Genomic DNA, 24,626 nt, shown 5'->3' with positions numbered 1-24,626 from the left:
GAAAAGAAAGGTTTTCACAAAAAAGCACGCAAGAAAGAAAAGCCTTTGGAATCTGAAGACATCTCAGTGTGTAGGAGGGCATGAAATGCATATATTAAGCCAAGGAACAAGGAGACACACATCTGCCGGAGCGCTGCTCCGTCTGGCATTCTGACCCCCGACTCGAGGCTCACCCCTCGTTTTATTTTAAAGCGAGGTGGGCGAAGCACCCAAGGCCCCTGCTTCATTTCTCTGGATCCAGATCCAGCACTGTGGACCTCTCCTGTATTTGGATGGGGCAGCCTGACCGCTCAGGGTCGAGTGGGTGAAAATAAGGTGCGGGGTTGGAGGAACCTACTCACAGCTGTGGGGTGCCAGGAACTGGCCTCTGTCTGTGGACGCGGCTGCCCCAAGCAGTGGGACGTTGCTCCCAGATGGAGCTGCAAGGCAAACACGCGTCCTGCTGCTTTACCAAGAACAGGGAGCACTGATCCGGCAAGGAGTGGCTTGTTGCCAAACATGGCCTGCAAGAACCAGGGTCAAAGCAGGCGCCGAGCGGAGGCACATGGGCACTGAGTGCCTGGCGGGGTGGATGCTGCTGCAGAGAGGGGCTGGCTCGCCGGCGGCAGAGGTAGCCAGAGTGGGCCTCACTGACTTGCTGGTGTTTCCACACTTTTGGGCAGGGGTTTTTGACATTATAATAACGGACATGCCTCCCTGAAAGCTAAGTTCCTAAGAGAGTGAACCTAAAATATGCTAGAACTTCCTGTCTGGATTACTGTAATGCGCTCTACGTGGGGCTGCCCTTGAAGACAGTTTGGATACTTCAGGTGGTTCAGAACAGAGCTGCCACAATATCAACAGGGACTGGCAGGTCCTCACATATAATGCAAGTCCTCTATCATTTACACTGGCTGCCAATTGAAGTCCGGGCCCAGTTTAAGGTGCTGGTGATGACCTACAAAGCCCCAAATGACTCGGGTCTGGGATACCTGAAGGAGCACCTTTTTCCCTCTGTTCCCTTCTGCCCCTTGAGATCCGGGGCAGAGGCCCTTCTCTGGGACCCCTCCCTGAAGGAGATTAGCAGGGTGGCTACCCAGAGGAGGGCCTTCTCTGTGGTGGCACCCCAATTATGGAACATGCTCCCCAGAGAGGTTCGCCTGGCGCCAATGCTTTTTCCTTTTCAGAGTTAGGTGAAAGCCTTTTTATTTTCCCATTATTTGAATGCTTAGTTGGTTCTAACTGGGGCTTTTAAAGTCCCTTTAAAGGCTTTTAAACTGGGCTTTGACTTGCTGAATACTGTGTTTGTTTTGGTATGTTATTCATTCCTTATTGGAAGAGACAGAACTGGTGGATGGGGCACAAAAGTTTTAAATAAATAAATAGTATTTTGGGTATTTTGGTTCTACCCCTTTGGCTTTGGTTGCCTTGTTGGAAGGACCAAGGACATCTCCAAATGCGAGTTTAACCCTCTGGGTCCAAGAGGTCCCTCTCCTTTGCCTTAAGGGGCATCAGCGCAGCATCTCTCACAAGGGAAGCAAAGCGGAGCGGGCACTGGACAACCACCTTGCAGACACACCCCACGGCACTCCTGGGCCCCCAGAGGGCTTCAGCCTGGCTCCCTCCCTGGGGGCTGCACTTCAGCCACTCCTGCTGCGCCCCGAACAGCTCAGCCTTTCAGTGCTGGAACCATTAGCTGCCCTTCCCAGCCAGCCTCCCTCCAGCCGGGCAACGTCCTCACCGAGGAAGCTGAATGATGGGTAGCGTGGCAGGGAAATGATGTGTTCATTACACAAGTGCCACTTAGCCTCTGGGGATCTCGTTCATCAACCCTGCATGGACAGCCAGGATGAATCAACTCTCTCCCCGCTCTCCGCTGCATTAAAAAAGGAAAGGTGGAGCCTAGACAAGGAGTCAAACCACTAAGACTGGAAGGCGGCCGGGAGCTGTGCAGACCCGGCACGGAAGACCTTGCAGGCTGCTCGAAAGGCAGCCTGTTCAGCCAGCCAGGCCTCTTCTCAACAGGTGCAGCCGAGCCTCCAAAGACGGCAGCCTCCAAAGCGCCTGGCCTGAAAAGCCGCTGCCATCCACGCCCGCGCTGCGGAGAGGCGGCCCCCGTCCACTCCCCGCGCCCCCGCGCCAGCCCTTCTAAGTGCACGGCTTATTGATTTAACGCTACTTATCTTGATCTGCTCTCTTCCTCGCAGGGACACCATTAATTTCACGTGCTCTGGGGAGCCCTTTCGTTTTCAAGTGTTACCAGAGGGCAAGGAAGGTCCCCAGACACCCACCCCTTCCAAATGGCTCGTCTGCTCACCATCCAGAAGGGCCCGCGCAGAATGGAAGAGTCAGGACAGTTTCAAGCACGTGGCACTTCACCATGCGAGTCGCGCCCACCGGGCTGCGGCTGTTGGGGAAGCAGCGATTCGGGAGGTAGCTCAGTCGAAAGGATATCCTAAGTAATCAAGGCAGGAGCTGGCAGGCTATTGTTAGCTGGATTTTCCTGTTCTGAAAAGCTGGTTTTTCCATCTTAACGGATGGTTCAGGTCAGGCCCTGCTGGGGAAGGTTGACGAAGCGTGCGCAGCGATCAGACAGAAACGAGCCACTGAGCAGAACTCACTGTGCTTTTCTCCAGGTGTTCGTGGTGCTGGGGAGTGTGGGGATCTCCTCCCCCCCCCCACAAGTGGCCCTTCCCTCTGGTGCTCCGTGTGCCCAGGGGGCGAAAGAGGCTTGGATCCCGTCTTCAAAAAAGCAAAGCCACACCAGGATCCTGAAATCCGTCAGTGCAAGGCAAAGCAACGTGGTGCCCTCTCCACATGGTGGGCTGCAGTGCCACACCCCCCAGCCAAACTGGCCAGCGGCCAGGGATTATGGGAGATGTAGTACCAAACTTCTGGAGGGAAGGCACCACCTCAGCTAGCCCTGCTTTGGCATTTGGCTTTGGCGGGTGCCCTCCCTGGGTGCCAGTGCTGTTCCACACGCACACCCATGTTGCTGGGTCAGGGCTCTGGCGTCGCCCAGCACGCAGCGATCAGGCCTCCCACAACTTTGCCACCGTTCACCCCTTTGGCCTCGTCAATGAAAGGAAAAGATCAGCCAAGGCAAAGGACCACAGAGAAGGAAGTTTCCCGACATGCTGCCATCCAAAAGGGCCGCTTTCTGCAACAGGCTTTGCAACACCAGCTCCAGCTTTTGCCCTTCCATTTTTGCTCCTCTGCCAAGTTAAATTAGTGCATCGGCTGCTCCCAAGCTGCTCTGAAAGGAACAAAGGGATTACCTTTCCATTGCCCACCCGGGCACAGTGAGGTTTGTTGCCCTCTAATTACTGCTCATCAAGTTATTAAATAGCTAATTACTCTTAGGAAAACATCACAGGGTGTATATATTTAAAAAGCGTAATTATGCAGGAACAAATCCTCCGACTGTATATGCTCGAGAGGAGGCAAAAAGCAAACCCCACGTGGAATTTCAGTCCCATGATGAATTGGCTGGAGCTTCAACGGCACAGCCAAAATTACAAGCCAGGTTCAGGGGTTTGATGCATGACTGCAAATTGCACACTGAAGCTGGGGTTCGTGTGCCTCAAGGCAGGGAGGAAGAGCTCCTATTGTTTGTTTGGAAGAAAATTAAAAGCAGTTCCCCCCAAACCCTGCCGCCTGAGTGAGAGGGGTGAGAAGTTCAGAGGTGTCCTCCGTGGCAGAGGCATCCGGACAGGTCAGCTCCAGCACAACGTGGAGGCCCAGCTCCAGGTTTTTGGAGCCCCTGGGCAAGACGCTGCCCTCTGGGAGCCCACCTCCTCTCCGCCATGCCCACCAGTGGCTTTTCCTCCTCCTCCTCTTCCTCCTCCTCACTTGTGTGGCAGGCAGGGAGAGCAGGAATGGGGAGGATGCAGCAGCTTCTGCTGTTGAACCTCTTCCACCCTTGTCTGTGCTGGAAAAGGGGCAAGTGAAGAATTCAGATGCTTGCTGTGCAAGGCCAGGAGGCTCTTATCAATGGGCCCCTACAGAAAACGGGGCCCTTGGCGGCTGCCCTACCATGCCGACCCACTGCCTCAGGACTCTTCTTGGAACAAGGCAAGCAAAGGCAGCCTTCCTGCCCAGAGCACTTCACAGCCTTGCAGCCAGCCGGTCACTCCACCGGCTGCCCTCCGGCATTCCTCCCCTCCCCACGCGGGATTGCCTGGCAGCACAAACCCGCCTGAGGTGTTGAAAGCTCCCGGGACATCCTTCCTGATGGCCTGCCCTTGCTCAAACGGGCTCACAAATTCTGGCTTGTCAGAGACAGTTAAGACTTGGCCCCTTTGCACGCTGAATCGCATCCTCCCAGCTCAGTTTCTCAGCGGCAGGAAAGCACATGCGCAGCATCACGGTTTATGAAACCAGAATGTGTGGCCTTGCCTGCCATACCAGCGCAGCCAGAGCTGGAGAAGACAGGGGTCAGACCTGGGCGAAGACTTTCAACTTTTTAACTTCGGACTTTTGCTGCCCTTCTGGTGAAGGCGGAATATTTTTGGGAAAGCCACATGTCTGCAGTGGTGTCCAGGACACCCTCAAGGAGCTTCTGGGAGAAGCAGGGCCACTCAGCGGCTAGGAGGCTGGGCTGGGACTGGAGCCTCTGGGTTTGGATGGCCGTGCTCTGCGAAGAAGCTCGCTGTGCGACGGGGTCTCTCTGACTGACCGCACAAGCAAAAGACGGAATCGCTCCACGTCCACCGCCTTGGGGGGAAGTCAAGACACAAACCAGAGAGACAAGTAGTTTAGTCTGTCCTGGGAGTTCGCCTGCATTTTCGGCCTCTCCCAAACTCCAGATGCAGGCAAACGAACACGCCGACCGCCAAGCCCTGCATAACGGAAGCAAGCCTCCGAAAGGGCTGAGCGTGGGAAGGCGTTCCCAGCTGCGCTTCTCTCCCGCAAGGGAGGCAGGGACACAGGCCGAAATGCAAAGGGTACCCCACTCCACAGCAACCCCACGTCTCGTCTCAAGTCTCCTGTAGCTTTCTGATGGGCAAGCAGGGCCTGGACTTCCACTGGATCCTGCTAGGTTTCTTTCTTCCCTTGCGAGAGAGGCTCCAGAATTGTTCCACTCTCTAGCCAGCGCTGAATCTGCGCTGCTGAAGAAAGCAAAGGCCAACAAGCCAGTCTCCAGCCTTTCCCATCCCAGCGTTGTATGTTGGACAACAGCTCCCATCCTCCCTGGATGTCTCTCTGCGTGCTGCGGATCGCTGTCCAGACCATGCTTGGGGAGGCTGGTCCACGGCCTGGGCTTTCCCAGATGACCTCTTGCGTGTGCAAAGCAGGTCTCTCGCACAGGGCGGTGGCCACTCGCCAGCACAGGGGGCCGCCGGCTGGCGAGTCAGGGGAAAAGAGGGCCATCTAGCTCCACAGCACCAGCAGGCAACCTGTTCCCAAGCGGAGGCTGGAGACCTGGGACCTTCCGGCTGCAGGCCTGCACTCTGCCCGGGCTACCGAAGCCTCCCTCCACCTGCTCGCCTTGCCCACACACACCTTCCAGACAAAGCGTCGCCCTCATCCAGGAATGGCAGGCGGCCGGATCATGCCGGCATTCGTCTGCAAACAATGCCTGCTTTGTTTCTCACAGCCATGCTGCACGACTTCCACGTCGGGATGCCAACCCCAGGGGTGCCTTGCGCAGGATCCTCCCACGGGTGACTCGCTGCCTCCGCTGCAGTTGCGCAATGGCCCTTCGGCTCCCTGGTAAACCCTTGTCCCCCGTGGGGCAGGCCTCTCGGAAGCTGGCTGTGAGCAAGCCCCCTGCTCTCCCAGGCCGGCTCCCAGCCCTTCCAGCCGGTCTCTTCAGGCTCAGGCTCTGGGAGCGACTCAACACTCAGCCCTTCCTGCACTCGCGTAGGAATATGCACAGCGACAGAGAGAACTGGCATGCCCCTTCCCTTCCACAGGTGCTCCCTGACAAGGCACCTCCGGGGACAGGTGGGGACAGGGGGCTGGGCAGGCCGTGCTCACCTACGTGGACAGATAGTTCAGACAGAACTGGTCCCAACTCCCCAATAGTGCTAAAAGCTCTGGACTGGTGGGAGCCAAGAGGATGCCTAGTCGGGAAAAGCAGCGCTGGAGGGACATCTCCGGCTGAGGCCAGCGGGAGGGGCACCCCGGTCTAGTCCCCAGAAGCCGAGGCGAGAGCGGGGCCCTGGAGAGCCCCCAGCCTTCATTAGCTTGACATGTGCTACTCTTGTGATGAATAGGCCCTGACCGGCATGGCTCCATTAGGGCTTTTTACAGCGATCTATCCAAGTGGCCATCGCAAGGACCTTCCAGTAATGATCCAGTAAGTTAATTACGGGCTGCACCAGGAAGACGGAGGACGTGCTGGGGCAACGGGGAGCCTATTGCAAGCTGCACGACATGAGTAGCGTTCCACAGGCAGAATCCGGGAGCCAGGAAGTGCCCCATTTCTGCTGTTTCCCTGCCATGACCCTGGGCTGTTCTCATTCTTCCTCGGATCATGCAAGGATAATAATACTGCTTCACCTCACGGGCTTGTTGGAAGGATACGAAGACCATTACATGCCACATGCTTAAGACTAAAGAGCAGCGACACTATACAAAAAGGCAAAGGACTGTGATTAAATGCTTTCACTCAATCCTGTACCGACAGCAAATCCATTTAATTGGAGAGAAAATAGAATATATCGATTCTCCCTCTTGTTTGCTATTTCAGTCTTGCATTCTTTCCGCCACATTCCCTCTTACTTTTTAAAAACAGAACCCTTCAGTTCACTGGGAACCACAAAAGTTGCATAGAAGCAGGATCGGTCCCTTCTTCGGATTCCAGAAAGCAGAACTCCCAACAACTGGACTGCTAAAACTCAGCGAGGGGTTACTACTTGGCTGAGCAGAATGGGGACAATGCATTTTGCAGCCTCCCGAGACCAAAAGCGGCGACTGCTTTGGAAGAAAGCACTGCCGATGACTGAGGGGAGGGGTGCAGCCCCCAGGGGGTTCTGAGAGGTGACAGTGCAACCCCCGGAAGTACCCCGTCGCTGCCCTGTGAACCCCGAAAGGGAACGAAGGTGTGCAACATGGGTTCCTGCTATTTGTTGGCTGGACTGGCCGGGCCTGCGCATGGCCTGGGACAGCGGGTCTTCCTTGTCAAGCTGGATGCAATGGGAGTTTGCTCACTGCGCATCACTTTCTCTGCTCCAGCAGCCACATCATCCACTCCAGAAATGCCAAGGGAGCACCCAGGCTGCACAGCGGAAGGCAAAACCTCCAGGGCGGGATTCGGCTGCAAGACACCTCCATCAACAAGCCCTCAGCATCGCTCCAGTGAGATGCCTCCGAGTGCCTCCCCTCCAAGAGGACTCCCGTGCATAATCCACCCCCCCCACCCCCCAGGACAGAGCCTTGCCCACACATACATATTCATGGGCTGGCATGAAGCCAAGATGGGCCCCATTCAATTAGCAGAGATGATCTGATTATAATGGAAACTGTCTTATTAATTCAGACAGCTAAATGAAAGCAGGCACCAGTAGTCTAATTTATTAGTTGAGATACATTTCAATCGGATGCTGGAATCTTTTTAAGGAATAGTTGTGGAGAGCAAGCTCACGAGAGCTTTAACCCATTCCAAGGGCAAGGAGAAAACGGCCGTCCTGCGCATGTGTTCCCAAGGCAGAAGCGGCGCCTTTCTGGTTACGCACTTGAAGCACCGGTGGGCAATGGGCGTTTGGTGGAGGATCGGGGCAGCTCTGGCTCACACTTGCTCACAAGGAGGCCTGAGGTCAAGGGCAACCCACTGGCCATGCATGCAAAAAGCCCTGGCTGAGTCCATCATCCACAGTTAAAAAGAACGCGGGCAGAGGGTGCAGGAAGCCTGTTTCTCCGCCTGAGACCGTCGACTGCCAGAGAACCAAATCAACACCGGGCAATTTGTCTGATCCAATAAGAACAAAACAGGGCAGTGGGAGTCCTGCCTGGTCAGGCCAAGTTCTGTCCACACGGGGCGGGCCGGCCAGCTGCCCAAGGAGTCCCTCTAGCAGCACCCAAGTGCCACAGCACTCTCCCACCCACGTTCCCCAGCAAGTGGTGTATGCAGGCAGACTGTCTCTGATCCTGGAGGCAACACAGAGCTCTCAATGGGAGTAGCCACTCCCCATTTAAAGCCACCACGAATCCCAGCACTTAACTCCGTCCCGTATGGAGAAGGACTTGCTCTGAACTGCTAGGAATCTCCCACCTAGCCGCTTCCTGGGATTTCTCCCTTTGCTTCTCGGATTGTGCTGCTGCTTAGAATCAGAGAATGCTAGAACAGCAGAGCTGCGGGGGGCCAGAGGGCCCCACCCCCTCGCCAGTGCAGGCCTCCCAGTCAAGCCATCCCATTCCTGTGTTCCAGCACAGAAACCAACCACCCCAGTTCACCCCCAGTGTGAAAACAACCCCACGCACAATCCCACATAACTGGAACATCAGCATGACTTTGGTTCAAAAGTTTTAAATAGATAGATAAATTTTCATCTGGCTGGTGGTATAAATCTGAGAGTTGGGAAGCCAAAGACAGTGGAAAAATCCATGCCAAGACCAGCCTCTCGCCCCAGGAAGCAAGACCTGGCAGGAGCACTGCAAAGAGCCTGTTTCACCGCAGCAGAAACGGGAGTGACAAGGTTGCTCGTGTCTTTGGGCCCGGTGGCGGCAAAGCACTCAGGAGGACATCCTGGCATTGATTGCTGCTTGGAGAAACGGGGAAGCGCTGCTGGAAAGCTCTCCTTCAGGGCTTGACCCAGGAAGTCTGCGGTATAGTAGATGCCTCGGCCCATCTGTGCTCTGACCTTGCAGCCCTTGCCGAGGGCAGGCGGAACCGAGGCCCGCACCAGCCCATCCGACCGGCAGCAGGGTGGCCAGCCGTCCTACCTGAAGGGAGGACAGTCCTCTGTTAGGGAGAGGCGGCAGGAGAGTGGCCTGTGTTCTGCCCTCTACCAGGTGATCTGTGCCATCCAAGTCTGGGTTAATATATATGCAGAGAGCCACAGGGGAGAGCAGGGTGGGCCCTGCCATGAGCCCACCATGGTGAGCTTCTGCTCTGCAGATGGAGCGGGCGCGGTCCTGCATGCTGGCGAGACAGGACAGCTTTCCAGCGGCATCCGCTTTGGCCCCCTTCTGGCAGTGCCATGGGTCTGGGACACCTGCGCAGTCGCAGCCAGGGACTTCTGCCTGCCCCAGCTCTGCCGCCGAGAGTGGAGCCTCCCGGTGGAGGTTCCACAGCCCCAACCTGGCCCCCCGAAAGGCATGATGGAGCCTGGTCCCTTGACACAGAATGTGCAGGCACCGGGCTGCCATCCCAGCACAGCCGTGACACTCGGAAGCGGGCTTCGTGCCCGCCCGGTCCTTCCCAAAAGTCGGGGGTGCTGCTGGGGGTGGAAGGAGAGGCCACCTGCAGGCGTGCAAGGCCTCCAGACCCGGGTTGTCGGTCTTCTGAAGGGCAGGGCAGATGCGCACCTGGGAAATGGACACTGGGCCCCTGCTAAGGAGCAGTCTGCACAGCGGCAGGGTGAGGAGCACCAAAGGAAAAGAGCAACCAGCCAGCAACACGCCACAAGCGCAGGGACTTAATGCCCAGATGCCTCCTGCAACAGACGGGCTAGAAGTCCCCCGGCGACCCCGCCAGGGGTGCCGTCACCTGCCTGGACAGTCCAGCCTGCAAGAGCCGCCTGCAATGAGAAGGCCTCGACCTCCTTTACAGCAGAGGCTTGTGCTTGTTTGGACAGACAAAGTCCCAGCAGCTGGGAAAAGAGGGCGGCTCTAGGACTTTCCTCTGTCCCAACATGCACAGGATTGCACCTTTAACTCAGCTGCGTGGAAGGCTGGCCAGGGCGGGGGGGCAACATTGCCTGACTCAGCGGAGAGGGGCTGGTGGTGCTTTGCATGTGCCAATCCAGCTCTGATTCTCAGCAGGGCCTCTGGGGGAAAAATCCTGCCTGCAGCACTGGGTTGAGAGGACCAAGGGTCTAACCTGGTGTGAGGCAGTTGCCCACGGCCCTAAGAGAGTGAGAAATGCTCTTTGAAGATTCTGCTTCTGTATCATCTTAGAAGGAAAACAAAATTCACTGGCATTTCAAGTTGCTTTGATTCAAGAGGGTCAAAGGAAAGTGGGAAGGCCGTCTTGTATCTGTTAACTCTTTCTTGCAGCCAGACTGGGCCAGGTTGTGCAAAGCACAGCCTTGGACCAAATTTGTCAGGTCCCACACACAATTACCTGGGAGCATGCTCCGCTGAACTCCATGGGGCCCACTTCTGGCTGCAGCAGCGCAATTTGTGAAACACGTTAAGCTGTTTGCCAAGCAACTGAAATGCAACCGGGAGCTCTCAAGCACCAGAAATGTAAACCAAGAAGTGCTACCCTTTAAACTGCTAAAGTGAAGTTGGAACTGCACTGAAGGAAGGGGAAGAAATGTCAGCGCCTGTGGCATTCTTCCATTCTCCGGCTTGCCGATGTCAATCCGTCACAACCCAGCGTGAAAGTTGAAAGCCTCGCCATCCCCACATTCCCTTCCAATGCAGACACAGACTGCTCAGCATCCTGACACGCAAGCAGATGATGTCAATGCTCCTACTTTGAGTGAACGCGGGGAGGGTCTCCTCACCCCAGCAGCTGGTGCTCAGAGGACCCCACCTCTGTTATTCTTTCTCTACCACCAAGAGTCAAAGCTCTCTCTTTACGACGCCACATAAAATACAGGATACAAGCAACAGCAGAAACATTGGCCATTACAGTACCGGATCCTGAAAGCCAGATTTAAAAAGCTACAATGGCTTCTACAAAGGAAGTCATAATACTTTCAAGCATAAATTCCCGATATAATATTGAAACAAATGCCTTGTCATACAGGACTGTCTTCGGCAGGAACCGAAAAGATATTAGAGCCAGCGCTGGAAGGGGCTCCCTAGGGAGCCTGCTCCATAATTGGAGGCCACCACAGAGAAGCCCCTTCTCCTCGTGGCTGCCCAGTGGGCCCCCCTAGGGGGCAGCAGCTAGGGGCAGGTCCCAGAGCGGGACTGCCGTCTCTGGGAAGAGGGCAGCGGGGAGAGGCCACAGTCTGCCACGGGCTGCGCCCCCGGCTGTGGACGGCTCAGCCCAGCACCTTGAACTGGGCTCGGAAGCGCTGGGGAGCCGATGCACGTGGGCCGCAACTGTGCCCTGCGCTGCGCCACAGGGAGCCTCGCACGACTGCGGCGTGGACCACGGAAGCCCGGCCGGCCCCTGCGCTGCTGGGCCACTGGCCTCGGGGGGCAGGGAGGGCCCAAGGGGCGCCCGACATGCGGCCAGCCCAGGGAGCGGCCAGGCCCGGGCTGCACAGGGGCAGAAGCGGTGGGGGAGTCCTGTGGGGACCACTGCAGATGCCCACGTGTGTGGGGGGGCACTGCCCTGCACTGTCGCTTTGTCGGTTCCCCAACGCAGATTTCATGCCACCGGCACGACGGAAACCCTTTCCCTGCTATGGCCATGTTTGGACTGGGCACCTCACAGTTTGGGTTTGGGTTTTTAATTTAAAATGCAAGGGATTTTTGGCTTAAACACCAGTGAACATTCAATGGGTTAGCCCTACCTTCTGCACTCCAAAGTGGTACAGCCCACGCCATTGCTGCGGGACTCTACCACCTTGTTCTGCTCTATGTCTGAGCCGGGAAATGCCACTCCCCCTCCCCCGCATCTTCCTCTTAAAAGGGAAGGCGCCGCCGGTGCGCCCTCCCTCCCTCTCTCCTTCCCAGATTTATGTTCGACCTTAGGAAAAGCGAAGGGCGCGGAGAAAGCGGCGGAACGCGCCCCCTTCCTTCCGCTCGCAGGCGCGGGGCGAAGCCCGGCGCACCCCCACAGCCCCGTCCCCTGCCCGAGGGCGACGCGCGCCGGGGGACCCGCCCGTCCGCCCTCCCCGCCGCACCGGAGCGGCGCGAGGATGCCCCGGGAGGGGCCCGGCGGCGCGCAAAGATGGCTCCCCGGGGGGGACGGCGCCCGGCCCGCCGCGGTCCCGCAGAACGCGCGGCGCTCGCCCCGGCCGGCCGCCTGACCGGCCGCCTCCCCCTCCCGGTCGGGGCCGGGGCCGGGGCCGGGGCCGGAGCGGGCCGCGCGAGGGCAAGGCAGCGCTGCCCCCCACTGCGAAGCCGCGGCCGGCCGGAGCCCCACCGCCGCCCCTGGCACGGGGGTGTGGCGGCGGCGGCACTCCTGCGAAGGATGCTTCCGTGGCGCGCGTGCCCCCCGCGGAGCAGAGCGGACCTGCCAGGGCGGGGGGAGCAACCTGCGCGCGCGAGCCGGGGGCGCGGGGGCGGCGCCGCTGCGGGATCGGGATCGGGCCCGCCTTCCCTTCCCTTCCGCGGCGCGGGGCCCCGGCCCCCGGGCAAGCCGCTCGCAGAAAGTTGCGGGCAGGCGGGCGAGGCGCTCTGGGGCGACCCGCCCCGCGGCGGCACCCGCTTTCCGCGGCGTCAGCGGCAGTCGCCAGCCGGAGGACAGGTGGCCGCCACGGGGGAGGGGGCGCGCGAGCGGCTCCGCTGCCGCCCCCGCGGGCTCCGCGCGCATGGACGCCCCTCGTGCGCGCACGGCCGGAGAGGGACGCGCCCGCCGGCCCGGGAGGGCTCCTACCGGGAGAGGCGAGCGTGGCAGCGGATGCTGCTTCCCCGCACCGCGGCGGCGGTCTCTCCCCGCGCCTGCCCGGAGGCTCCGCAGCTCGCTCAGCCTCTCGCGAGCTGCTGCCGCTGCTGCTACTGCTCGGTGAGCCCCCAGCCCGGGGAGAGCAGGAAACGCGTCATCACCCCGGGACCGACCGGCCAGCTGGCCTTCCTCCTCCTCCTCCTCCTCCCCCCCGCCACCCAAACCGGAGCTCGCTGGACCGGCCCCCGCCCAGTCGCCGCGCCGCGCGCCCTGCTCCCGAGGCGCCGCCTCAGCCCCGGCGCGGCGGAGGGACCCGCATCCCCGAACGAGCTCCTCTCCCCGCCCGCCGGGGGATCTCGCGGGCTTTGTCTCCCACCCCCGGTCGACCCTGCGCGTGCAGACGGAGGCGCCGATCCCGGCGTGCTCGGAGGACTTGCTCCCGAGGAGCCGCGGGCAGGATCGGGCTGCTTTGCACCCGGGGAGCGGCGTTTTGGCGAAGGCTGCGCCCCGCGCTGCCCGCGGCCGCCGTTCCACACGCGCTGCCCGCACGAAACGCTCCGGCCGCCGAATTCCTGCAGGCAGGCTGTTCGGAAACCCCCGAAGCAGGCCGGCGCATAGCGAGAAGCAGGCGACCTCACCTTCGCCGCGCTCTGCTGCCTGCCTCCTCCTCCTCCTCCGGCTCCCCAGTGCGGCCGCCTTGCTCGCCCGCCGTGAATCCTGGAATTCCACACCCTCCGGCTGCGTGATGTGACTTGGCTCCCCGCAGGCGCCCCCAAAAAGATACCGCTGAGCTGGCCGCGCGCAAACGCAAACGCGGCGAGCGCGTGTCTCGATTTTAAGAGGCGGTGGCGAACAGGCTGCGCGGAGAAGGCGGCTTTGCACGGCACGGGAATAAATCCCACCGGGTGGGGAGCTCCCCCCTCGCCTTGAGGAGCCGGGCAAAAAAACTTCTCGGAAAATACGCCGCTTTCTGGGTACTCAGGAGGATGGAGCTGGGGAAGCGACCTGGCAGGCTGGACCTGGAGGGCGTGCCGGGGCACCCTTCACGCACCCTCACCTGGGGACCCCCTTTGGGCTCCGGTGTCCTGTGGGCCAGTGCCAGAATCCCACGTGTCTCTCCTCAGGCTTGCTCTTTCCCAACCTGGAGCTGGCCCACATGTCAGAGGACCACACCCCTAATCCTGGGTAAAACGCTGGCAGGGGATGGTGGGAGCTGTGGTTGCAAGCATCTGGAGGGTGCCGAGGTGCTTCTCTCGGGGCCCCCTTGGCTGACTGCAGCTGCCTCGGGTAAGAAGGGCCTTTCCCGTCTCCCGCCTCCTCCTTTACCAGAAAGGCCTTGGACTGAATGGGAACCTCCTGTGGGCAGCCCACAACAGCAGGTAGTAAAAATAAAAGCTGCTGCTGGGTTTTAGTTTGGGGAGAGCTCTGAGAGCCCTCCCATGAGCTTCCCTTATAGGAACATCAAAAGCTGCCTCATGCCGTCAGGGGCACACCACCCCTGCCCCAGTCTGCCCAGCCCCGAAGTGGGAGCAAAGCCTGCCAGCATTTCAGGATGGATCCTCTCCTAGCCCTCCCTGGAGATGCTGGGGAACAAACCTGGCCTCCCTCTGTGGTCCCTCCACTCAGGACACGTACCACCTGCGCAGCTGTGCCTGAGAACGGATCCGGATCCAGGGAAGACCCGCATGAGGGACGGGCAGGGGAGACCTGGCGGCGGGAGGAGCCCTTCCCTGGGACATGAGCGGGGAAGAGAACATGGCCCCATAAATAAAGGCCAGGGCAGTGCCTACCTGTGGAGCTGAAGGAAGACTGGAGACTTTCCGGCTTTCAAAGAGCAAGGCAGCCGTGCGCCTCGCCTGGGTTTATGTTCTGAACTGTGTGCATCTGGGACGGCCCCTCGGGAGCTGCTTCAAAACCTTTGGCCAAATCAGCGCTTTACGATTGCTGTAAATGCGTGACAGGTTAGACACATCGGTTTTAAAAAGTGCAGTCTGTTGACAGGTCAGCGTGTATCGTGCGCGCTCTGCATCGAGCCCGTGTGCGTGCCCAGCTCCTGGCTTCAGCCTGCACCATGCCGGGCCACTGTGCACGCGTGTGAACAGCCCAGAGTGGCACACGTTAAAACTTACAGGAGGGGGCCACCTGCTGCCAGCTGAAGAAATGGATGCAGCCTTCCAACCAGGGCAAGGCGAGCGAGGGTCCTCCCATGTCCGGGGCGAGCTGCTGGGGTCCCGCTCCCAATGTTTCAGCCTGCAGCTCCTGGGGTCTCTCAGGACTGGGGGATGAGGCTATCCCACAGCAGGGCCCATCCCCACACGTATGGGGCCCGCGGATGCATTTGAGTGTCCGAGAAAGAGCTGTGGGCACCAGTGACACAGGTCCCTCAGGGAGGAGGCGAATGGCTGTTGTGAGAGTCAAGTGTGGGGGTGAAAAATATGCCAGCGGCTGGGAGGGAGGGAGGGAGGGGGAGATTAGGAGAGTAAAGGGGAAGAGGCAGAGCCAGGTAAGGTGAGGGACTGGGTGGGGGGAGGAGCAGCAAGGTAAGGAAGTGAGGCAGAGAGAGGAAAAATGGAGCCAGTGGCCAGCAATGCAGGGAGAGGGAGGAAAGGGCTGCAGGAGCCCTGGAAGGGACCAGGGTGCGATTCCTTCCCTCTTCTCTGGCCCACCAGTCTGCACATTCAAGAACAGGAAGGAGAATTGAGTGGCCTAATACTTTCCAAGAGTTAATTGAAAATAGATGTTTTAAGGGTCAGGGAGCAGAGAGCTGCTCTGCACCACTGCGGATCCCCATGGAGCAGTTGAGGACCCCAGTCCCATTTTGGAAATGTTGCTTTATAGCAGAGACGGACAACTCCAAAAATCTGGCCTAAGGCTCCCGTCAGTGCCGGCCAACACAGGCAACGGCGAGAGGCCGGGGGAGCTGCGTGTCCGCAGGTGGAGCACCGGCCAGTTCTTCAGACCACCTTGCTGGCTGCAGGGATTCCAGTGGAGAATGCAGGCTGGCAAGCTAATTTCCTAGCTCATGAGGGATGGACCAATCAACTTCCCACAATAATAGGGACAGCCATGCAAAGAGAAGCATGTTTTTTGCTGCAGGCCCAGAGGGGTCTTGGCAAAGTCAGCGGCTCCTTCTAGAGATGTCCAGCACTCAGCAGTCTCTTTGCTCCTTCCTCTTCAGATCCTTTCTTGTGATTTTATTTATTTAAGCTTCAAAGAAAAAATGGCAAGCTGGCTGCAGTTTCTGGCTTGGCTTGATTTAAGCTGTAAAAACAAACAAACAAACAACCCAAACCTGATGGTACAGCAGGGAATTGGGAAAGATGGAGGGCCGGGGCTAAGGGCTTTGCTTTTTTTTTTTTTTACTGACAGAGCATTTAGGCCCTTAAAAGGGCATTTGCCTATCACATGCTTCATCTCATAAAACCCTTCTGCAAACTTATCTAGTCAGAAACAGTGCACCCTTCTGCTGGAACATGCTTGCAAAATATAATCAAGGCAGTTATCGCCAGACTAGGCAATAGTTCTGTGTCAAAACTAGTGGATGTTAAGCAGATACTAATGTACAGGCTACAGTCCAACGGGAAAGTCTTAAGTTAGGTTTATATTGCTCAAACTTTACAAAATATTTTCCCAATCTCATGTCTTGGATCCCTTTACCAGGAACCTCTGGATCTAAAGGTAGGAGGTCTAGGCTGGTGAACTTCTGGAGAACTTGGCTCCTCTTCCAGAGCCCTTTACACACACCGAAGGGGATGGAAGCATGCAGGATTGACTGGAGCCAGACAACAATCTGAGGATGGGTTTCCACGGAACTGCGAGTTCCTGTGATGCCTGAACCCAGCCAGGATAAGGAACCCTGGGGAACAAGCCACAGTTCACAACCAGCAACAAACCATGGGTTTGCTTCATGGGTTCTGCACGGTCAGCAAGCTACAGCTTGTTAGCATGGCTGCATTCAGACAACACATCAGCACATGTTTTAACTGCAACCCATGGCTCAGCGATGACCCAACTGAGCTTAAACGGAGGGTGGGTTGTCGTGCTGTCTGAACGGTGGCAGAGTGATGAAGAGGAATCCAACCTCGGGCAAGGCTTTCCCGCCTGTGGTTAGGGTATCGGATGCAGCAAAAGGCCAAGTGCAAATGCAGAGTTCACTTCTGCATCATTTGCACGATTCAATAACAAATGACAAAGAGCTGCGACTCGGCTCTTCTTTTCCTGATGTTGCAGGGAATTAATTTTTGTTGCCATTATAAAAGCAGAGTGCCAGCTGTAGATCTCCTCTCTTTTTTTAAAAAAGCAATGCTATTCAGTAAAAGTGGAAAACCCGCTTGCTTTTAATAGCAGCCATATTGTTGGTACGTTATTGTCAGAGGAGCCGTTGGATATAAATGCCAGAGTTACGATGCACATCGAAAGCTCTGCTTTTCTCCCGTGAGTAGCAGGCAACAGCTGCGACCGCCTTTTGTCCTGCAAGGTCCATTTGCGCCGCACACACCGCAGTCTTTTGATGACGTCGGGAACATCGACATGCAGCCACAGACGTGCGCGGATGGATCGTGACAACACACACTGCCCGGCCTCTCCACTGTTCCAAAGGGAATGCACTCAAACCACAGAAGTATATTTCATTTCCTTGGGGCACTGCCAAATCTCATTGGCTTCACTAGCAAAATTCATTAAATTAAGCCTTGTCGTATTTGTAAGTTTAATAAACTATGAACATCTGCTTCCAACACGGCAATGGAAGAGGCCTCGCTCTGTATTCCTTTTGTGTAAATCCTTTCCATTCCATCTGAAGTCAGCATTTATTCTGCACAGAAAGGACAGGAAAAGATGGCATTTGTGTGCGTTAAGAGATCTCATTTCTTGTGCAAAGGGTAAATAGAAAACAAATCACTTTTTTGAGGGAGGCCTGGGTGCTACAGGGAAAAACGCCATGAACTGAATCAACTGCTCTTGGAAAGAAAAGGGTCGTACAAAAGCCAACTTCATTCCCTGTCTGTCGGAGGAAGGGCTGTTGCTCAAGGGAAAGATATGTTCTGACTGGAAAAGGCCCCAAGTTTTATTCACAGCACACCCAGTTCTGGCTGGTTTCTGACATGAGGCATTTATGGTGTGCTCATCATTCCCTATTCATGGTTGCTTATCAGCCCTTGAAATGATATTGTGACCTCCTAGATTTGTTTCCATTTTTAAATACCATGATCAGTGAGTTTTTTTAAAAAGCAGGGGAAATGCAGAATTATTTGCAAAAGTAAAAGAAAATGCTTTTCACACTTGAACACCTGCATTACTTCTTTCTACCACAGTGCCACCTAGAGGTTATGCAGTGGGAAAGCAGGAAAGGAATTGCCTTTGTGCAGCGTTTGGATCTCAGATCTGGGGCAAAACTGAAGAGCAGATGGTGGTTAAATGGCCTCATGTAGAAAAGCTCCAAAAACCCAGAAGAGGAACTTCCTGGGAAAACATGCAGGGAGTTGTTGCTAAGAATTATCTTAGGGAGAGAGAGGTTAACCTATGGAATCATGCTTCAGCTCCTGGGCTGCATTAATAAGAGGAATGATTATGATTTCTTGGTTGCTTTTCTCTTTACTAAAAGGCCAAGGAACCAACATAATGATTAAAACACCGAATATAACAATCAGCAGAAAGCAGCTTCCATTCAGCGCATTATTGGTATGATCCACAGACCAAGCAAAGGATGCCAGAAAAGCCCATTAGATGCCTTCAAAGGTGTGGCAGTAGAGGAAAGTCTTAGTCTGGTACCGAAAATGCAAATGTTGAAAGACCTCACCTACACTCAGGAGGTCACCACCAAAAAGGCCCTCCCCAGGTGTCCTCCAATATTTCTCCTGGCACCAGCAGTAGAGCAGATGTGTGAGAAAGGAAGGGCCAGATTTCTGCACCGCTCTCTCATCAGCACAAGGCTGGTCCTTCGTGCAGGTGCAGCGGTCCCCTCCTACCTGGCTGGCTAATCCCAACCCTTGCCCAACCCCAGTCCCTGTGAGGCTCCAGCCATGTCAGGCGGAGCGCGACAGAAGATCCTATTCTTGCGCTCTCAGCCCATCGGAGAAGAGGGCTTGGCAGATCATCAAAATTAGCAGCATTGCCTTTGATCTCAAACAAAGCTGTCAGTGTTTGCCTCGTAAGTACCAATATGGGAAGTCCAAATAATTCTCCCACACTTGCTGAGAGTCCAAGAAGCCTCTGGAGAGCCAGATGGTTCCAGCGATTAGTAAGAGGATCAGGACTTTTGCTTGAAGCTCATAGCCTGAATTCTCCCAGACTTGAAATGGCGAAAGCTTAGCCAGTTTATCTTCTGGGGACGAGAACTGACGCCCGCACCCATGAGTGATGGACGCCCGCGTGGCCATGGATGGCTTCCTTGCCCTTCTCTGCAAAGTTTTCCATGTGCAGTCAGTGGAGTACCAGGGCCCTCAAATGCTTGGGAACATAAAAAGATCAAAACAGCTTCCTGGGTTATGATAATATTTCCTTTTTCCAAAAAGCATCTGTTTCCACTTGAAACACTATGAAGGCAATGACTTTCAACATCAACATGGGAACACATGAACGATGTAATGACAGGTCTCTGCCCCAAGGAGCTTCCAATCAAAGGGGAGGGCCAAATGGGAGGAAGGCAAGATGTAGTCAACTGGGGAAGAAGAGAGTTTCAGATCTGCTACTTGCACTTGATTCAGTACAAGAGGAGGGCTTCCTGGAGAGTTCTTCAGAGGGAGCCTAGGCTATTGGACAGTATCAACGTGAAATTTTTAAAAAACTTTCTTTGTGCTTGGAGTGTTGCTGGGACCAGGGAGACCAGATTCACATCCTCGCTCAGCCACAAAGTCCCTCTGTGGTTGCTTTGTCTCACCCTAGTCTACCTCGGAGGGCTGTTGTGACTCAAGGGAAGAGAACATGTGCTACCAGCGACTCTTTGCAAGGAAGGCAGGCATGTGTAGTAATCCTGACTGCAGAACGGAGAGCGTCTTCAGTAAAAGGATATTTTCAGAAACCCAAGGGTTGCTTTCTTTCTTTTCTAGTTAGTGTCACCACTGAATTTGCTTTCACATTTTTGGCGCCAATGGCTGAAATGACATCTTGCTGGGTTAAGTACTGCCATTCTCATCCCTGGGTAGAGTTGTGCAAACAGTCGGAAAATCCTCTGATACTGCCCTGCTCCCATTCAATTCTGCATGGCAACAGCGTCAGGCGCCCCGGCTGTCTCTTTGGCTACATTTTCAGAACAGGTGGTGAGCTGACGGACACACGGGAAGCCCTTTCCAGATGTTGGCAGCTGCTACGGGAGAGGCCGTTACATTATCCATGGTGATCTTTTGGAGAAGCGATGCAGAGGGGGTGGGTTGTACTGGAGCGAGAACGCACGTTAAAGCACCTCTTCCTACTGCACGGAGCTCGGTCCTTTCTCCAGGAGGTCATCTGCAAACCCCGTTCCCGTCTCTTGGGTCACGCTGGCTCTGGCAACTGCCCTGGCCCAAGCCAATGGTCCTGGCAAAGGTGGAGGAGCGGGAATCCTCCGGCTCGGTTGGTGCAACTCCAACCGCAACAGGGCAGATTGTTTTGGACAGAGCTTCTGACTATGCACTCTTCCACAGCTATAATCAGATGCGATTATAAATCAATTTTATACGCGCATTCCTTCCTTTCCAAGACTGCTGCGGATTAGGGCAGTTGGAAGACTGCCATCTCAATTACTTCTTTTTCTGCGGGGGAGCAGAATAAGGAAAGGACTAAAGGATGGAATCATCTCATTCTTGCTTTTCCCGGGCGTGACCATTTGGGGAGGCCTCGCAGCTCGGCAGCACGGTGTGCTTTCTGTGTGCCAAGGACTCCAGGTAGCCCCCCACTGCCCCCCATATCCCTAGTTGGGAGGACCAGGTTGCATGTGACGGGAACGCGGCCTGTCTGGAGCCCTGAGCAGCCTTCATCCGTTGGGGCAGACGAGGGTCCGCCAGTCGGCTGTTCTTCCCATGTGTCCACTCCAGCCTCCATCATCCCTGGCTAGAATGGCGCTGCTTGGGAGAGGCCACCCTCGGGACGCAAAACGTGCTCCCAGGCGAATGCCTCTTGCCAGGTGGATGTGCAGGCGCCCGCCGGGAAGGCTTTTCTGCTGGCGGAACGCCCTTGGCGCTGCGAAGGCAGGGGCAGATGTGGCGGCTGCACCGCGCACCAAACCTGGTTCACACCGCATTCTTTCCGGGGGGCTGGCATTCCTGCGAAGGGGACAAGAGGCCTGCGCCCAAGCGTCCCCAGTGCCCTCGCCCACCCGGATTCCAGAATACTTGGGTGAGGGCAGGAAACCGATTTGGCTTCCTAGGGCTGAGTCTCCACCCCTCGCCCCCCAACCAAGTCTGCCCCACTCTCTGATCTGGCTCATGGCTCCAACTTGGAAATCCCCGAACGTCCCATTCCTAGCCCCCCGAGCAGGGCGGCAGTGGAACCAGGGCTCACACGTTCGGGACACCTGGACATTTCATCAGTGGGATGCCAGAACCACCTGCCCCGTCGCAGAATCCCCTCTTTCCTCGGAGGCTGCACTGACCAGGTTTGTGCGATCAACCTGCCCCGTGGAGACTCGCCCGCACACCAAGCTGCCCAGCAACGGTACCTGTGCAAATCCACTCAGCAGGCTCGGTGGAGGAAGTGGGCACCCACACCTTATTTCCGCCTCCGAGACGGTGCAACCCAGCCCTGTATTGGGATGGGGGCTGCACCCTTTGCCTGCGAAAATAAGAGTTGTGAGCTGCCCTCGCAGAAATGTGGTACTTCAGCAGCAGCCTGGTCTTGAAGGGGCCACTAAAATTCAGGTTTGCACCGTCACCAGAGCCCCCGTGGCTCCTTTGCCCAGGGGCCGGCGTGCCTTGCGGGAGCCAGCCCGGGCATCCAAGCCTTGCTGGTCTGGCTTCTTGCTGCTTGCGTGCATGAGCCACCCAGAAGCCGCGGCCTATTTTAGGCTTGTGGGTGGCTTTTCACATGGAAGAGCAAGCGATTCAGGCCCCGTATGAAAACCGGTGGCTTAGGACACACGAACCAGGCCACAGAAGGCCTGCTCCAGGTGGGAATGACCGTGGCCGGCTGCAGATCAGAGCAGCTCCGGGCACGTTTGGACTCTCCTTGGGGCATGGCAGGGGGCTGCTGTGACGTGCACCAGCTTCCTGAGCTGGCCCAGCCTTGGCTTTCCCTCCCAGCAGCCCCTTCCCTCCTGCTGGCACAGTTGCCGAAACATCCCAAGACTGACGGCAGCTGCTCGGCAGGGCCAGCAAGCAATCAAGGAGCGGGAGCAGGTGGCAGGGCCTGCAGCATTTAATCCCGGCCCGCACACTGCGCTCTCCAGTTACCCAAGGATGGAGCGGAAGGAAACCCCGAGGGCTGCAAAGGCTGGGAATGCAGGGCAGCATTCCCGGCTCCAGAAGGCCCCCTGTGGAAAGCGAGGGGCCCCAGAAGTGCCGGATTTTGCATGCGGCACTTTTCCTCTTCAAGAAGCTCAGCTTCAGATGCTGAAGAGGAAAGAGGAAGGGAGAGGCTGGGTTGGAGGCAGGGCTTGGCACGGGGCCCCTCCAAGGCCCACATCCCTGGTGGGGTGCCTTGCCAGTCCCCGTACCTCTTCACCCTGCCGCTGTTTGTACGCCTCCCTAAGGGTGCAGACTGGGAGAGAGGCAAGGAGAAGTGGCAGCTCCAGTAAAACCTCCTCGGAAGTGACTTTATCCCCGACTTTATTGTCTCCCCGCCTTCTCTTTGGGAGGCTGCTCTGAGCAGTCCAGGGGAGGGACAGGCAAAGGGGCACGAGTGACAGCGGGAGACAGGGAGTGAATCAGAGAGACTCCTGGAACCCACCTGGACGCAGAGGCGTGTGTGTTTGACCTTCAAACGTGTCGTTACAGGACTCTGTCGTTGTTCAGAAGGGGTGGGTGACCCCTGCTTTTCAGGTAATGGTTATCTGACATGGGGGGGTGGGACTGACCCTCGCTAAAGGCAGCAGATACCACCACCTTCCTTCCTTGCCTTTGGTCAGTGACCAAGGGCCAGGTAGCAGCCTCAAAATGCCTACCTGGGAAACCCTGCTCCACCTCACTCAGACCTTGCTCACCTGTGCAAATCGCAGCATCTCACATCTGGCCACAGATGGTCACAAACTGTTCCAAGTCACAACTTCTCAACCCATGCAGCTGTACAAAGAGGGACAACTGTGCGATGCCTGCACACTTCGTTGCCTGCTAGTTGTGAGGCACTAGGATGAGTAACTCGCCGTCTACCTGGCAGTGCAAGCTGGTTTAACCCACTTCAGCCCTGCTGTGCCAAGAGGCAGGGCCTTCCCTCCTTGCCTCGACCTCCCTTCTTCAGTCTGGAAATACGAATAATGCAACCTTGGCCTACCTTTCCAGGATTCTGGTGGCCAAGTGTGGGACGTCCTTTCCGCCATTAAAGCTCTCCCTCTGTGCCACTTGGTATATTATCAGCCACATGGAGTGTGCTCCAGGACGGGGGGGGGATGATGGGTCTTTCTTGTACAGTGCTCAGGTTGCGACACAGAGGGGTCCCAGCACAGGGAAGCGAAAGGCTAGTGCAGCTATGCTGGCAGTGGAATTCTCAGCAGGCTTCCCTGGTAAGAAAAAGACGGACACAGCAGCAGAAAAATGCAGGCAGCAGATGGTGGTGCCTGCACCCTCCCGCCCATAAAACCCCAAGAGGGATGCAGGGCCGGCTCCAAAAAAGCCTCCTCAGAAGCGGCTGCATCCCAAGTGAACGCCCGTGTGCAGAACTGCTCCTTCGACCGACGGCAGGTGGCGTGACTGATCCAAACATGCCGTGTTGCCGTCCGGCTCATGAGCCGGTCGCTCTCGCGGGGCCCCCAGGCGCTGAATCTGCGGCAACCTGCGCGCAAAGCAGGCGCAAAGCTGCCCCGCAGCTGAGGGGCCGCCCGCCAGGTCAGAGCTCGGGTTCCAGCAGCTCAGGGAAGGGAGGAGGAACCCGCTTTCAGGGCCATCCTCTGACGTGTGGATCCTCACCTGCTGCTCGCAGCGGGTGGGAAATGGCAGCTGCCCTTTTCTGGATGGGGCAGAGCCCCGAGTTGCCCTCAGGCAAACGGGCGAGCAACAGCTGGGCGCTGCAGGCAGCTCTTCCTTGTCCCCTGGCTCAGGACTGGCCTCTGAGCATAACTGTTCGGGGGCACCGATAAAAGGCAGAGTACAGAAATGGCTACCGGGGCTGCAAAATGCAAGCGACGGCCTTTGGAAGGGGAACTTGAGCAAAGCGGAGGCGCTTTCTTTGCTTGCCAGTCTTTCACAGCTCAAATCAGGGCAGGGTCGCGCGTCTAGCGGAAGGCTCTCCGCAGCCTTGCAGTGCTGAAGGTCCTTGGCCGAGTCTGGCGGGCAGACAACATGGCTCACATCTTTCATAAGCCTTTCCGGAGGGCTGGAAACATCAAAAACAACATAAAAACCTCCCCTCCCAGGGTGCAGAAGAAAGAGTTCCGTACTCCCAGCTCCGAACACTTTGTTCCTGTCCAAGGCTAACCTCTGCACTCACCTGCCCCTGGCCGCCTCCTCGGGGCCTCAGAGCGATCTCCGCGCCCCTGCACGGGAGGCAGGCAAGCTTGCCCGTGACTGAAGGACCCTCTTTCCTCTCTGCCCCATCAGCAAAAGCCCCCCCCCCCGCGCCATGACCTGCCAAAAGGCGGGCTCCTGCGGCAGAAGGACGCGGGGCTCGCCGTGGAAGCGAGGGAGGAATCCGGGGGCGCAGGCAACGCAGAAACAAATCAAGGGTGCCGGGGAGGGCGGGAGAAGCAGAGGGCCGCCCGCGTGTCCCCTGAGAAGCAGGACAGCCGCGGGGAACCTCTCTTTACCCACCGCGTTTGACGCGAGAGCGCAGGTCCCTGCCCAGAGGGGCTTCCAATCGGGGAAACGGCTCAGGCGACTCCTTCCGCCGCTCCGTCGGGAGGGCCAGCCCCGCGCCGAAGGGCGGGCGGGCGGGCGGAGGGGGCGGGCAGGCCAGCGCCCCTCGGCGA

General features: G+C 57.2%; 1 protein-coding gene across 1 annotated transcript in view; it reads right to left on the bottom strand.

The window, feature by feature from the left end:
- TLN2 (talin 2) overlaps nt 1–12,720 on the bottom strand; it is a 116,287-nt gene extending 103,567 nt beyond the window's left edge. The window contains exon 1 of the mRNA XM_044438951.1: nt 12,590–12,720. The gene's annotated coding sequence lies outside the window, so the exon portion shown is untranslated. The remainder of the gene's footprint in view (nt 1–12,589) is intronic.
- Between the last annotated feature and the right edge of the window lie 11,906 nt (nt 12,721–24,626).

The sequence above is a fragment of the Varanus komodoensis genome, unplaced genomic scaffold (assembly GCF_004798865.1).
Source record: "Varanus komodoensis strain SLA01 unplaced genomic scaffold, ASM479886v1 scaffold33, whole genome shotgun sequence".
Lineage (NCBI taxonomy): Eukaryota > Metazoa > Chordata > Lepidosauria > Squamata > Varanidae > Varanus > Varanus komodoensis.
This window is presented reverse-complemented; position numbering and strand designations above follow the sequence as displayed.